This window comes from Staurois parvus, unplaced genomic scaffold, assembly GCF_062004578.1.
Source record: "Staurois parvus isolate SC_StPar_1 unplaced genomic scaffold, SC_StPar_1.0 ptg000153l, whole genome shotgun sequence".
Taxonomy (NCBI): Eukaryota; Metazoa; Chordata; class Amphibia; order Anura; family Ranidae; genus Staurois; species Staurois parvus.
The window spans coordinates 3,249,591-3,262,940 of NW_028317949.1; the positions used below are offsets into that span (position 1 = coordinate 3,249,591).

General features: G+C 41.4%; 1 protein-coding gene across 2 annotated transcripts in view; it reads left to right on the forward strand.

Moving 5' to 3' along the window:
- RETREG1 (reticulophagy regulator 1) overlaps positions 1 to 13,350 on the forward strand; it is a 148,040-nt gene that overhangs the window by 89,760 nt on the left and 44,930 nt on the right. The gene's annotated exons all lie outside the window — the stretch shown is intronic.

Genomic DNA, 13,350 nt, shown 5'->3' on the forward strand with positions numbered 1-13,350 from the left:
GGAACAAAACACGCAAGGACATTGTTTAAAAACGTGATCTCTACCAGGGGGCCTTTTTCTGATGGCGTACACGGGTTTAGATTTTAACCGTTATGTTGTGACATAGCATATCAATTAGCAAAGAAACAAACTGAGAGAATATTTCAGAAACATTGTTACTGACTTGATAGATCCTTTATAAAATATACGTTTGAAGTAGACAAAGGTCAAACCAGCTGACCTGATGTTCTACAGTCACTATCACTGTATCGGGGAATTTACTAAGTCTGGAGCAGCCAGAATCTGGAGCATGTGCATAGCATCCAATCAGCTTCTAGCTTCAGCTTGTTTAGTTAAGCTTTAAAAATGAAAATTAGAAGCTGATTGGTTTCCATCTGCAACAGATCCTGGCTGCTCCATTCTTAGTAAATTCCTTCATGTCTTTTTTTAAGTTATATAGTAAAACATAAATCAAATATTGTATGGAAATCGCCAAATATGTTGTAACATAGCATATCAACTAGCAAAGAAACAAACTGAGAGAATATTTCAGAAACATTGTTACTGACTTGATAGATCCTTTATAAAATATACGTTTGAAGTAGACAAAGGTCAAACCAGCTGACCTGATGATCTACAGTCACTATCACTGTATCAGGGGGAATTTACTAAGTCTGGAGCAGCCAGAATCTGGAGTATGTGCATAGCATCCAATCAGCTTCTAGCTTCAGCTTGTTTAGTTAAGCTTTAAAAATGAAAATTAGAAGCTGATTGGTTTCCATCTGCAACAGATTCTGGCTGCTCCATTCTTAGTAAATTACTTCATGTCTTTTTTAAGTTATATAGTAAAACATAAAACAAATATTGTATGGAAATCGCCAAATATGTTGTTATTGTAGTCTACACATTGGAGTATACTATTTCCTTTCCTTGACATTAACTGATACCTTGATTTCACTCATATATCAAGTCAGTTGGAAGAAGACGATTATTTATACACACACACAGGGGCGGACTGACCATTCAAGCACTCGGGCATTGCCCGTGGGCCCGTGGTCAGTAGGGGGCCCCATGAGATGCCCTGGTACCTTTCATTGGCTTTTTCATAGGCTTTTTTGGGTGTGGGCAATGACCTAGGGGCCCCACGATCCCCTATTTCCTGGGGGCCCCATGAGTTGTCAGTCCGCCCTTGCACACACACACATATAAATATACACCGATCTGCCATAACATTATAATCACTGACAGGTAAAGTGAATTACAATGGCACGTGAAAGTTGGTGGGATATATTAGACAGCAGCTGAGCATGTTGTCCCTGAAGTTGATCTGTTGAAAGCAGAAAAACATTTATTGATTTGATCGATTTTGGCAAGTGCCACATTATAATCTAGACGACTGGGTCAGAGCAATTCTAATACTTTAGCTCTTGTGGTCTCCTCCTCTTCTGGGTCAGCAGTGGGCTCAGGCATGACTGTGGCTGGATTCAAAACATTGCACCTGAAAAATACCAAGTTGGGGATGCCAAAAGGACAAGTTCATAGTTGGTTAGTTTGGCTGATGGAATGCTGGCGATGAAGGGTGCTTTTGGAGCGAGCTGTTGGGATCCATTGCTCATCAAGTTGATTTTCAGTGTCCAATATGGGGCCAAAAGTGCAGTTAGACCGAGCATAATATATGTCAGATTGCAGTGCTGGAGGTGAGCAGATATCTGGTGGAGGAATTGTGCACATTTATTTAGCTGGAGCACAAGGTGATCACAGGAGGAAGGGTATTCTATTCAGAAGCAATTTCTTTTGGACTTTTTATATGGTTATCACTTATATTATTCACAATTTATTTATTAATTATTTTTGATATTGAAGTTTCATGATTTGTAGCGCTGCACGTTACTTTCATTTATTTATATCTCTTGTTTGATGTTCCCGGTCTGCAGTGGTTGGGACCTATCAAAAGTGGTCCAAGGAAGGAAACCGGCTAACCAGTGACAGGGTCATGGGTGGCAAAGGCTAATTGATGCATGTGGGGAGGAAGGGCTGGCTCATGTAGTCCAGTCCAAATTGCTAAAAAAAAACTTATTGCTGGTCCCAATAGAAATGCATCAAAGCACAGAGTGCATCACTGTGTGGCCACAGACTGTTTAGGTTGCCCATGCTGACCAGTGTCCACAGCCAAAAGTGCCTACAATGGGCATGTGAGCATCAGTTGTCTTCGAGGCCTCCAAATTCTACAGATCTTTGTCCAAGCTGTGGGATGTGATGAAAAAACAAGTCTGATCCATGGAGACCCCCTCCTCACAACATACAGGACTTAAAGGAACTTTACTGATGGCTTTGTGCCAGAAACCACTGCATACTCTCTGACTTCTAGTGGAGTCTGTTCCTCGACAGGTCAGGGCTGTTTTAGTGGCCAAAGAGACACCTACTCAATATTAGGTGGTTGGTCATAATGGTATGGACTGACAACTCATGGGGCCCCTGGGCAATAGGGGCTCATGGTGCCCCTGTATCCTTGCCCACACTCAAAGCACACCCAAAAACGCCTATAAAAAGGGTACCAGGGGCCTTTCATGGGGCCCCTTACTGACCCCAGGCCCTCGGGGAGTGCCTGAGTGCCTGAATGGTCATTCCGCCCCTGGTATGGCTGATTGGTGTATAAACAAAGCAAAGGTTGAGTATTCCAATGTCTTTTTTGAAAACGTAAGTCAGTCCAGTGGCATTGTGATTATATGATGCTCTGCAAGATTCTGATCATGCTATTGGATTGATCAATGTTTTCAGTAAAGAACTGTGCAAACTGTTGGCGCTATATAAATCCTGTATAATAATAATAATATGCAGCCTTTTGTTTTGTCTGTATGTGTTTAGGACTGTAGGGGCTGGTGTCAGTTACATGTATATTACTAAGCTAGATAATGTTGGCCCTAAATTAAATATATTATGAATGTGTCATCTACATGAAAAATATTTTTACATGCATTGTTTCAGCATAAGCTAACAAGTTTATTTTATAAAACTGCAGAGAAGGAAGTGGGGTGTTGCTTAAAGCCCAATAATTATATTTTTGCATTATGTTGGCTTAGCTTGGCTCCATGTAACTATCCATATGTGATATCCAGGTTGTCACTGGGGAAGCTGACAACCACTGTAGTAGTCAGCTCTACTACAGTGATCACCACCATTTTCTAGGTTCTGAGCTTGTGGCTTCCCCTCTGCATACTGAACATGGAGGTAGCCCCCATTCATAGAATGCCTTGTACTTCATTTAATGAATATGGGGTATTTCCTAACTGGATGAGATGGAAAGGAGGGATGGTGACCTCACAATCTCTACTTCATCTAATTTGAGAATGCTTTGTATTCATTGAAAAAAATACAAGACATTTTGTGAGTTGTAGAGATGCCAAGAAAGTGACCCCTGTGTTTAATGTGCCGAGGAGAAGAAGCTTGCACTACTTTAGTGATTGTCAGTTTCCCCGGTGGTCATTTAGATGTCACATATGAATACTTACATTGGACCAAACTGGCCCAATGTAAGTATGAAAAAATATTCCTAGAGTTCAGTGTTAAAGTAATTGAATTGGTTGCTATGAGCATTAGAGTACCTTATATTTTCTGATATTTTACATGTTTCGGAGGCTACTTGAACATTTATCAGCTGCGCTATGTCAGTTGAAGACAGGCCATGCTGGGGAATGCTGGTGTCTGACCACCTGCATGTATTCCCATAGCAGCTCCACAGCACCCCCAGTCATTTATAATCTATCACCATGTGTCAGCCAACACAGATGACGCGGAAATGTCATCTACCTCATTAGTAGTGGCACCCTTACTGTATGCAGCTGTCTTTTGAGGTCTAGGTCTGTTTGATCTTTTCCTCTGGATCAACACAGTAGCCATATGGCAGGTTAGGAGTGGTGAGAGCCTAAAAGAGTTAAGGCTGCTATGCATGTGTTCATAGGCATTCAATCATACTATTGAATTGAATAAGAATCGTAAACCACAGACCCTGCATTTGATCAATTTAGTGTATTTTTGGTCAATTTCAACATTGGCAAGGTGATCGACCACAGCAGAATTTTATCGTTAACTTCTGATGGATAAAACTAAATATCTGCATGTGTGTCTGACAGACGACCATACTACAGATCAATTAAATGATTATTTTCAGTTGATTGTTTCTGATAGATTGCTTTTTCATTGGATACCATATGTGTTGCATTATTCAGTATTAAATCTATACACGTATACATACACACGCACACCGATAGACTCAGGCAGCCTCCCCAGAGTCAGCAGTCAGACATGTTTACCCGCTGCCTTGTATGATCTGAAGAGTCTGGCCAGCCAAGGTTTTGTTTTCACATTCTGTATTCTGATATCTCGTTCATATTTAACTCCTCGGCTCCGTTCATAATGACGTGAACATGAGAAGAACTGCCACTTTGATTTGATGAAGCATGTGGCATGTTAAGCTGTGTCATTTATGCCACAGGCCTACAATCATTTGAAAGATTTAGTTGCTATTGTTCCAAACACAACCATGACTATTCAGAAATACAATGACGCTAATGAAGAAACCGGTTTAACTGCTGCTGTATTACTTCCCAGAATCAGTGTTTGTTGTATTTTTTATTTTATTTCAGGTACTTATATAGCACCGTCCATTTACGCAGCACTTTACACATATATATATTGTACATTCACATCAGTCCCTGACCCTCAAGGGGGTACAATCTAAGGTCCCTAACTCACATTCATACATACACATACTGTACTAGGGCCAATTTAGACAGGAGCCAATTAACCCACCAGCATGTCTTTTTGGAGTATGTCAGGAGTTTTGGAGTATTATTATTATTATTATTATAGAGCATACCGGTATATACAATTCACACAAACACCCTGAAAAATCACATTTAACTTTACTATTATATAGTTCTGATATATTTTGCAGTGCCACCACAAAGCCTTTAACCTGGTCTGTGCACCAAGGAGCTTACATTTTTATGTCCCTGGCAAATTCACCCATATTTTTATTTATTTATTGCATAAATGCCAAAAATGTACATTCACATCAGTCTTTGCTGTCAAGGAGCTTGCAGTCTAAGGTAGCCTTTTTCAACCAGAGTGCCTTCAGGTTTCTTCAGGGGTGCCTTGGCGAAATGCCTGAAAATTGCCAAAAAAGTTTAATTAAGTCAGCGGGTGGAACAAGCCTGCCTTTTAGTTACAGAAAGCCACAGGTTTTCATTGCACCATTACAACCTTCTAGTCACCTGCATCCTAACAACCAATGATGGCATTGGTTGATAAGGAGAACAATGGGTGCCTGCAAAGCACCTTTGTTTACCCCTCCCCTGCCCCTCTCCATCAGCACTAGGGTTACATTAACGGAGTGAGGGAGAGAAACAGAGGGAGAGGAGAAACATTGGAATAATAGTTAGTACCAATGTAAAAGGTGTATTTGTTTAAAAGAATAAATCACCTCTGGGCAGCACAGTGGCTAAATGGTTAGCACTTCTGCCTGGCAGTACTAAGGTTGCTGGTTCGTATCCCAACCACAGCACTACCTGCCTGGAGTTTGCATGGTCTCCCTGTGCCTGCGTGGGTTTCCTCCAGCTACTCCGGTTTCCTCCCACACTCCAAAGACATGCTGGTAGGTTAATTGGCTTAGAACAGGGTGCCTCAAAATTGTGCAGAATTATAAAGGGTGTCTTGACTGAAAAAAGAGTTGAGAAACACTGGTCTAATGTTCCTACCCCAGAGGTACGTACACATACTAGGGCCAACTTAGACAGGAATCTACAAGCATAGACATAAGTGCTATCCTCTAAACTAGGGGTCTCCAAACTTTCTAAACAAAGGGTCAGTTTACTGTCCTTCAGACTTAAGGAGGGCCGGAATGCCCAGTGGGAGCAGAAAATGTCCCACCGTCAGTAGGAGTAAAAAAAATGTTTCATAGTGCTTGTAGTCAGTGGAAGGTGGAATAGTGTCAAGTCATTAGTATTAGTTGGAGGAACAGTGCCCCATAATTGGTATTAGTGAGAGGAATATTGCCCCATCATTGGTATCAGTGGGATGAAGAGTACCCCATCATTGGTATTAGTGAGAGGAATAGTGCCCCATCATTGGTATCAGTGGGAGGAATAGTGCCCCATCATTGGTATCAGTGGTAGGAATAGTGCTTCATCATTGGTATCAGTAGGATAAATTCTGCCCCATCATTGGTATTAGTGGGAGGAATAGTGCCCCATCATTGGTATTACTAGGAGGAATAGTGCCCCATCACTAGTATAAGTTGAAGGAATAATTCCCCATCATTCGTATTTGTGGGAGGAATAGTGCCCCATGATTGGTGTCAGTAGGATGAATAGTGTCCTATCATTGGTGACAGTAGGAGGAATAGTGCCTCATCATTGGTTTCAGAGCGAGGAATATTGCCCCATCATTGGTATCAGTGAAAGGAATAGTGCCCCATCATTGGTGTCAGTGGGAGGAATAGTGCCCCATCATTGGTATCAGTGGGAGGAATAGTGCCCCGTCATTGGTATCAGTGGGCGGAATAGTGCCCCATCATTGGTGTCAGTGGGAGGAATAGTGCCCCATCATTGGTATCGTGGGATGAATAGTGCCCCATCATTGGTATCAGTGGGAAGAATAGTGCCCCAGCATTGGTATTAGTTGAATGAACAGTGCCCTATCATTGGTATTACTTGAAGGAATAGTGCCCCATCATTGGTATTAGTTGGAGGAATAGTGCCCCATCATTGGAATGAGTTGGAGGAATAATTCCCCATCATTCATATTCGTGGGAGGAATATTGCCCCATCATTGGTGTCAGTGGGATGAATAGTGCCCTATCATTGGTGACAGTGGGAGGAATAGTGCCTCATCATTGGTGTCGTGGGGATGAATATTGCCCCATCATTGGTGTCAGTGAGAGGAATAGTGCCCCATCATTGGTATTGGTGGGATGAATAGTGCCCCATCATTGGTATCAGTGGGAGGAATAGTGCCCCATCATTGGTATTACTAGGAGGAATAGTTCCCCATCATTGGTATTAGTTGGAGGAATAATTCCCCATCATTCTTATTTGTGCGAGGAATAGTGCCAATGATTGGTGTAATGGGGAGGAATATTGCCCCATCATTGGTGTCAGTGGGAGGAATAATGCCCCATCATTGGTATCAGTGGGAGGAATAGTGCCAATGATTGGTGTCATGGGGAGGAATATTGCCCCATCATTGGTGTCAGTGGGAGGAATAATGCCCCATCATTGGTATCAGTGGGAGGAATATTGCCCCATCATTGGTGTCAGTGGGATGAATAGTGCCCCATCATTGATATCTGTGGGAGGAATAGTGCCCCATCATTGGTATTACTAGGAAGAATAGTGCTCCATCATTGGCATTAGTTGGAGAAATAATTCCCCATCATTCATATTCGGGGGAGGAATAGTGCCCCATGATTGGTGTCAGTGGGATGAATAGGGCCTCATCATTAGGGATAGAGGGATGAATAGTGCCTCATCATTGGTGTCGGGGAAGAATAGTGCCTCATCATTGGGGATAGCAGTTTGGAGACCACTGCTCTAAACCACTGTACTATATAAACAGAACACTGACCTATTCATTGTGTGAATTTCAAGTCAATGCCTAAACTTTCCATTAAAATCAGATAATCAGAATTACCAAAATACATCTCCTGAGCTAACTTTTACATTTCTTCTAGTTTTCATTTGTGGTATTGCAGCACTGTGTTACTTTGGAGTAGTCTCTGCTCTAGTAGGAGAATATAAAACTGCTGTTGCTTAGCTTCAAGCTGAGCTCCACTCAAAAGGGAAGTTCCGCTTTAAGTACTGGTCCCCAAATGGGAGCAGGTACCCCTTTTTGACAGGTACCCGCTCCCACTTCCGCTGCAATCGCCTAGGTGATCGGAAGCGGATATTGTCCTCCACTCCCCTTCCTCCCTGTAGTCTTCTGAAACAGGTGACAGGTCCCAGAAGACTACAGGACCAGCCACAAGCCGCAGCACTACTCGAGCATGCACAATGGCCACCCGGCTGTGAAGCTGCAAGCAAGATGCCTGCAGAGAGAACGGCCGGTGAAACCGGCCGCGGTGAGGACACTGCTGGATCATGGGAAAGGTGAGTGTCTGTTTTTTAAAAGTCATCAGCTACAGTTTTTGTAGCTGCTGACTTTTATTTTTTTCATCTTTAATTGGAGCTCCACTTTAAGAGCATCTACAAGGGATTTCTACCTTCTTCCATGTAAGAGTCTACTTGATGGGTTTTAAGTTAGATAGATTGTTGGACTACATAGTTGTTTGTACAATTTGTTCATTTGACATATGATTATCTGACTGTGAGTGGATAGTTTGGCTGTGCATGCATCTGTATGTATAGCCTGATTGTATTTGTTAAAGTCAGGAGCGGCACAAGATAAGAAATGGGAATAGTTAGAGGTGTATAGAGTATCCCGTATTCCATATATACATACAGAGCAGAAAAAAGCCTCCTAAGGTTATGTTTGTCTAACTTTATATCTTGTTCTCTAGGCAGTTTACTGAGCAATGAACAGTATCTTATGTAAACAATAGTCACCTGCTGTGTTCAACTAATTAAAAAAACTCCTTTATTTATTCAAAGGCATGAAAACAGACGTTTATAGCCTGAACAGTCAATATGGATAGTTTGGATATGGCAGAGTATATGTTTGCTGGATTATTGGGTTTACCGTAGAAACATCCACCAGGCTCTGTATTGTGGTAACCACTGTTCCTGCTTACAGTTTCTGTATCTAGGAAGAGTATGGAGAAGTGGGGTATGTAAGTGCATAGGAGGGGGAAATGTGTCAGCAAGACGAGATAGGGGGAGAAAAATGGGGGGGGGGGGGGTAGCGGGGGAGATCTGTTCTTTCGGATGTACACTGCCCCAGTATTATGGTGTGCAGGCCTGAGGTGTTCAAGAAAAAAAGTCACCAGCGTGCGCTGCTACTTTATGGGATAGCAAAGTTATTATGAGGTCTGATGTGCCTTTGTTTGGCCTTATGGTGCCTAGGAGCAGTTCTGAAGTAAGTTTAAAAATCAGAGTGGATTGGGGATACATCTGTTTCAGATCCAATGGGGTGTTGAAACAGTCTCAGTCATTGTATCCAATGTGCTTGGGTAGGAATTTTAAGTGTGGATTCATTTTTGCATGTTGGCTGCTACAGTGATGTGGGCCAATGTAGCATGTATGGAGTCCCAACTAACCATATCATCAGTGTCCGCAGAAGGAGGATGAGAGGAATGCTGTTTTCATGGGTAAAATGGACTGCATTAATTACCTTCTGGTTGCCATTCAGCAAAGAAAAAAAGAAAACAGATATTTAGGAAGAAGCAGGAACACCTCCTGAACGCAGGGAACTGGCAGCTTAGCACCCTCTGAAAAGCGATGCACTATCCTTAAATACTTAGGAAGTATGCCTGAATAATTAGTGCTTCTTGGGCTTTTCAGCATCAGGCATCTGTTTCTCAGATTTGCAGAGCCGCCACCTGGTCTTCTATTCCCACATTTGTTAAGTTTTACAAGGTGGATGTCCAGGGCTCAGCTGTGTCCCCCTGTTGCATTTGGCCAGCAGTACGGTCAAATGTGACCCATCCAGTTGTCTTGCTACAAATCTGAGGCAGGCTGGAAGTGGGAAGAGTTGTACTGGTCTGTCATTACAGCTTTTGTTTGCAAGTGTCCAATCTCCTAAAAGCAGAAGCAGGACCCAGAACACTTCATCCTGTGTTCCTTAATACAGATGCCTGATCCAGAAGGTAAAATAGCTGCTTCTTCGGAAACTGGCTTTATGACCACCTACTGTAGTCTGATTCAGAAGAAGAAGCTACCTTACTCTTGAACCATTCTAGTCCTTCGAGTCTGCCATTTTTTCCAAGTGAAATCTTAAGCCCTGAAGGGGGCACTAATATATGTTGACTTTGTATTCTTTTTATGATGAAATAAATAATTATATACATTGAAACCACTGGGTGTTTCTTCCTACCTCTAGTTGAGGTGTCAGAGAGTAAGAAATCACCTGAAATTTGCCAGCTGCTGGACAGAATTCAGGTCACCTTTGACCCTTTGATTGTGTCAGCAATGACAGCTCCCAAAGAAGTGGATCTGGCACCCACAGCAGCAGATAAAAATGCTAGAATAATTGAGCAATTATTGAGGATGACGACCATGTTTTTTTGTTCTAGCTTTTTTTTTGTTTGTTTTTTTTATACATCAGTTCTAATATGTATGCCATTTTAAAATAATGTATAGCTTTTTTTATATGGTATAACTATTTAGAACTTAGAAGTATAAGTGAAAATAGAGCATTTGCTCATTTCACTATACATCATGATAATGCGCTTGATGTGCATGTTTTTGAATCGATCCCTTCTTGCCATAGAATGAAAGTATATTCATCACATACCATAAATCACACGTAAAGCAGGAAATTAATGTCACCTTCTTACAGCACTGGAATTAATTAAAACATAAATATTGCATGATGTAATATGTAGTATTCATATCAGGAATGTTTAATCAAACAGTTGATGTTGTAGTTCTTTCTGTTTTCAACACAGGGCCCCAATTAAAATAAAATGAAAAAGCATTTTTTTTAATTGTACCAAATACAACAAAATTAAGAATGCTACTCTCAAACGGTGCAATAAAAGATACACAAAAAAAATGGACAAAAACTCAACAACCAATAACAAACCACAGACCAACAACGTTAACTATTTGTAAAATAAGCAAATATTAAATAAATATAAAATTATAATTATTGCAAAAGTCAATAAATGTAATTGTTGCCCTAGACCAGTGGTCGGCAAGCCGCGGCTCGCAAGCCACATGCGGCTCTTTGGTGTGCCGGGCGCCCGCTCCCCTCCCTCCTCTCGGGCGGCCGCCCCAAAAGTCAGGACTCTGCAGCTAGCCCAGCAATGGGCAAACTACGGCCCGGCGGACCTTTTAATCCGGCCCGCGGAGCGTGGCAAACATTGGCTGCCAGGATGTAGGCGGGGCAGCCAGGATGTAGGCGGGGCAGCGTAACGAACTCCTCTCCTCTCACAGTCCTCCCTGAAGACCGTAACGGCGCGGGAACACGGCGAGAGGAACGTGCGGAGCAAAGGTAAGTGAATTGACACAATATGGGGAATGAATTACTATAGGGGGGATGAATTACTATATGGGGGATGAATTACTATATGGGGGATGAATTACTATGGGGGATGAATTACTATGGGGGATGAATTACTATATGGGGGATGAATTACTATGGGGATGAATTAGTATATGGGAGATGAATTACTATGGGGGATGAATTACTATGGGGGATGAATTACTATATGGGGGATGAATTACTATGGGGGATGAATTACTATATGGGGGATGAATTACTATGGGGGGTGAATTACTATGGGGGATGAATTACTATATGGGGGATGTATTTTCAGTTTTAAAAATGTGGCTCTCAAAATAAATTTCAATCGTGGTTTTGGCGAGATTTGGCTCAGTTGAAAAAAAAGGTTGCCCACCACTGTCCTAGACCATGCAACCATTACACTAATCAATGTAACTATTACATTAATCCAATTGATATGTACTGTATATAGCACCATGAATTTATGCGGAACTTTACATATATTACACATTCACATTAGTTTCTTTCCTCAAGGAGCCTACATTCTAAGGTCCCTAACTCACAATCATACTAGGGCCTATTTTGACAGGATCAAATTAGCCTTCCAGCATGTCTTTGTATTGTGGGAGGAAACCCACACAGACAACAAGCAAACTCTGAGCAGGTAGTGTCATGGTTGGGATTTGAACCAATGATCCTAGCATTGCTAGGTGGAAGTGCTAACCACTTAGCCACTGTGCTGCTATAGCATTTTTTTCTTGTCTTATAATTACTACTTAAAAATGTTTAGAATCACTCAGAGCAACACAGATAACAATTGCAGCGATTGATGACAGTGACTGATGTACCTGCAGTGAATTTTTGGTGAATGTCACAATCACTGTTTGTGAATATGCCCCAAGACACTTATGACATTTCATTTTCATAACTTGCATAGAACATTGCACAGTAAGACGATAAACTACGTGCAAAGTGCATTAACATTAGAATCAGTTGCCAGATATCTTTAAATGTTCAGACAATTCTAAACCGATAAAACTTAAAATGTGATTGAATAATACAGATTACTGGTTTTCATCATCGCTCTTTGCACTGCTTGACTAAATAAGCAAGTCATTGCCTTTCTTTATTTACTTTAGGTTATGTCAGTGAGGGTATGTATCCTGTACATGGCTCAGTGCTGGTGTCTGTTTGTACAAGAATGTCCTTTTCAAAGCAGCAGACTGACGCTCAAGCTATCACATGCTAGTGTACTCTTGGAAAAACTGGTCAGCATCCAGCAGCTTCCTCAGGTTTAGCATACAAGTGTTATCTCCAGGAAACCTACTTTGTTTTTGAAGGTTTACTTGTTGCGACTTTTGTTTGTCTGATTTATTTATGGGACTTCTAAATTGTCCATGCTGTGCCATTTACGCTCCTTGGAAGTACATATATTTAGGTTTCCAATTGGATGTTGGAGTGAACCACCTGTCAGATAATAAAGCACTGTGTCTTGGAGTCATTGAAGACTCTACACAATTATTCACTAAACTGGATCAAGAGAAAGTACTTTCATACAACAAAACCTTACCTGTTTCCCAGTTATAATTTTATGACCCCCATCCTGCCTTTTGTCAATGGACTTTCCAAGACTGAAATGATAGCTTATCAAATGCTGTAATTATCCATGTACATTGCAGTGCTCCTTTGCCAGAAAGCTGTTCAGCATGGAAAGTTTTTCCTAAATGAATAAAACTTTTAACTGTTAATGTGGCTTCCATTTGGGAAATATCATACATATACCTCTAGAACTCCATCTCATTCAAATCGCAGGCCTGGATTCAATTTTTAAGGGCTTTTGATCAAAATGTGTTGGCTAAGTGATGGTAAAAAAGAATACTCCAATGATTTTTTTTTTATAATTTCCATACGAACAGTCAAATAAAATTCTACTGTGTAGAGCCAGCTTTTGTCTAATGAGGTCCAGAAGCTCTCCCCGAGAAGATTGTAGAAGATATTGCCTGATAAGACAAAATATGTAGTTATTACACCAAACTAGAGACCCTCTGCTGAGCCCAGTGGAATTATACTCTAATCTGCAGTTATGCCTGTGGTTCCATGACCGTTTCCATTCCCTAAACATGTAGTGGTACCTTCAGAATCTGATTAATAAAATGGTTCAAACACACTCCTCCTTCCCACAAAATCCAAACTAAGAAGTGCTGCTGCTTG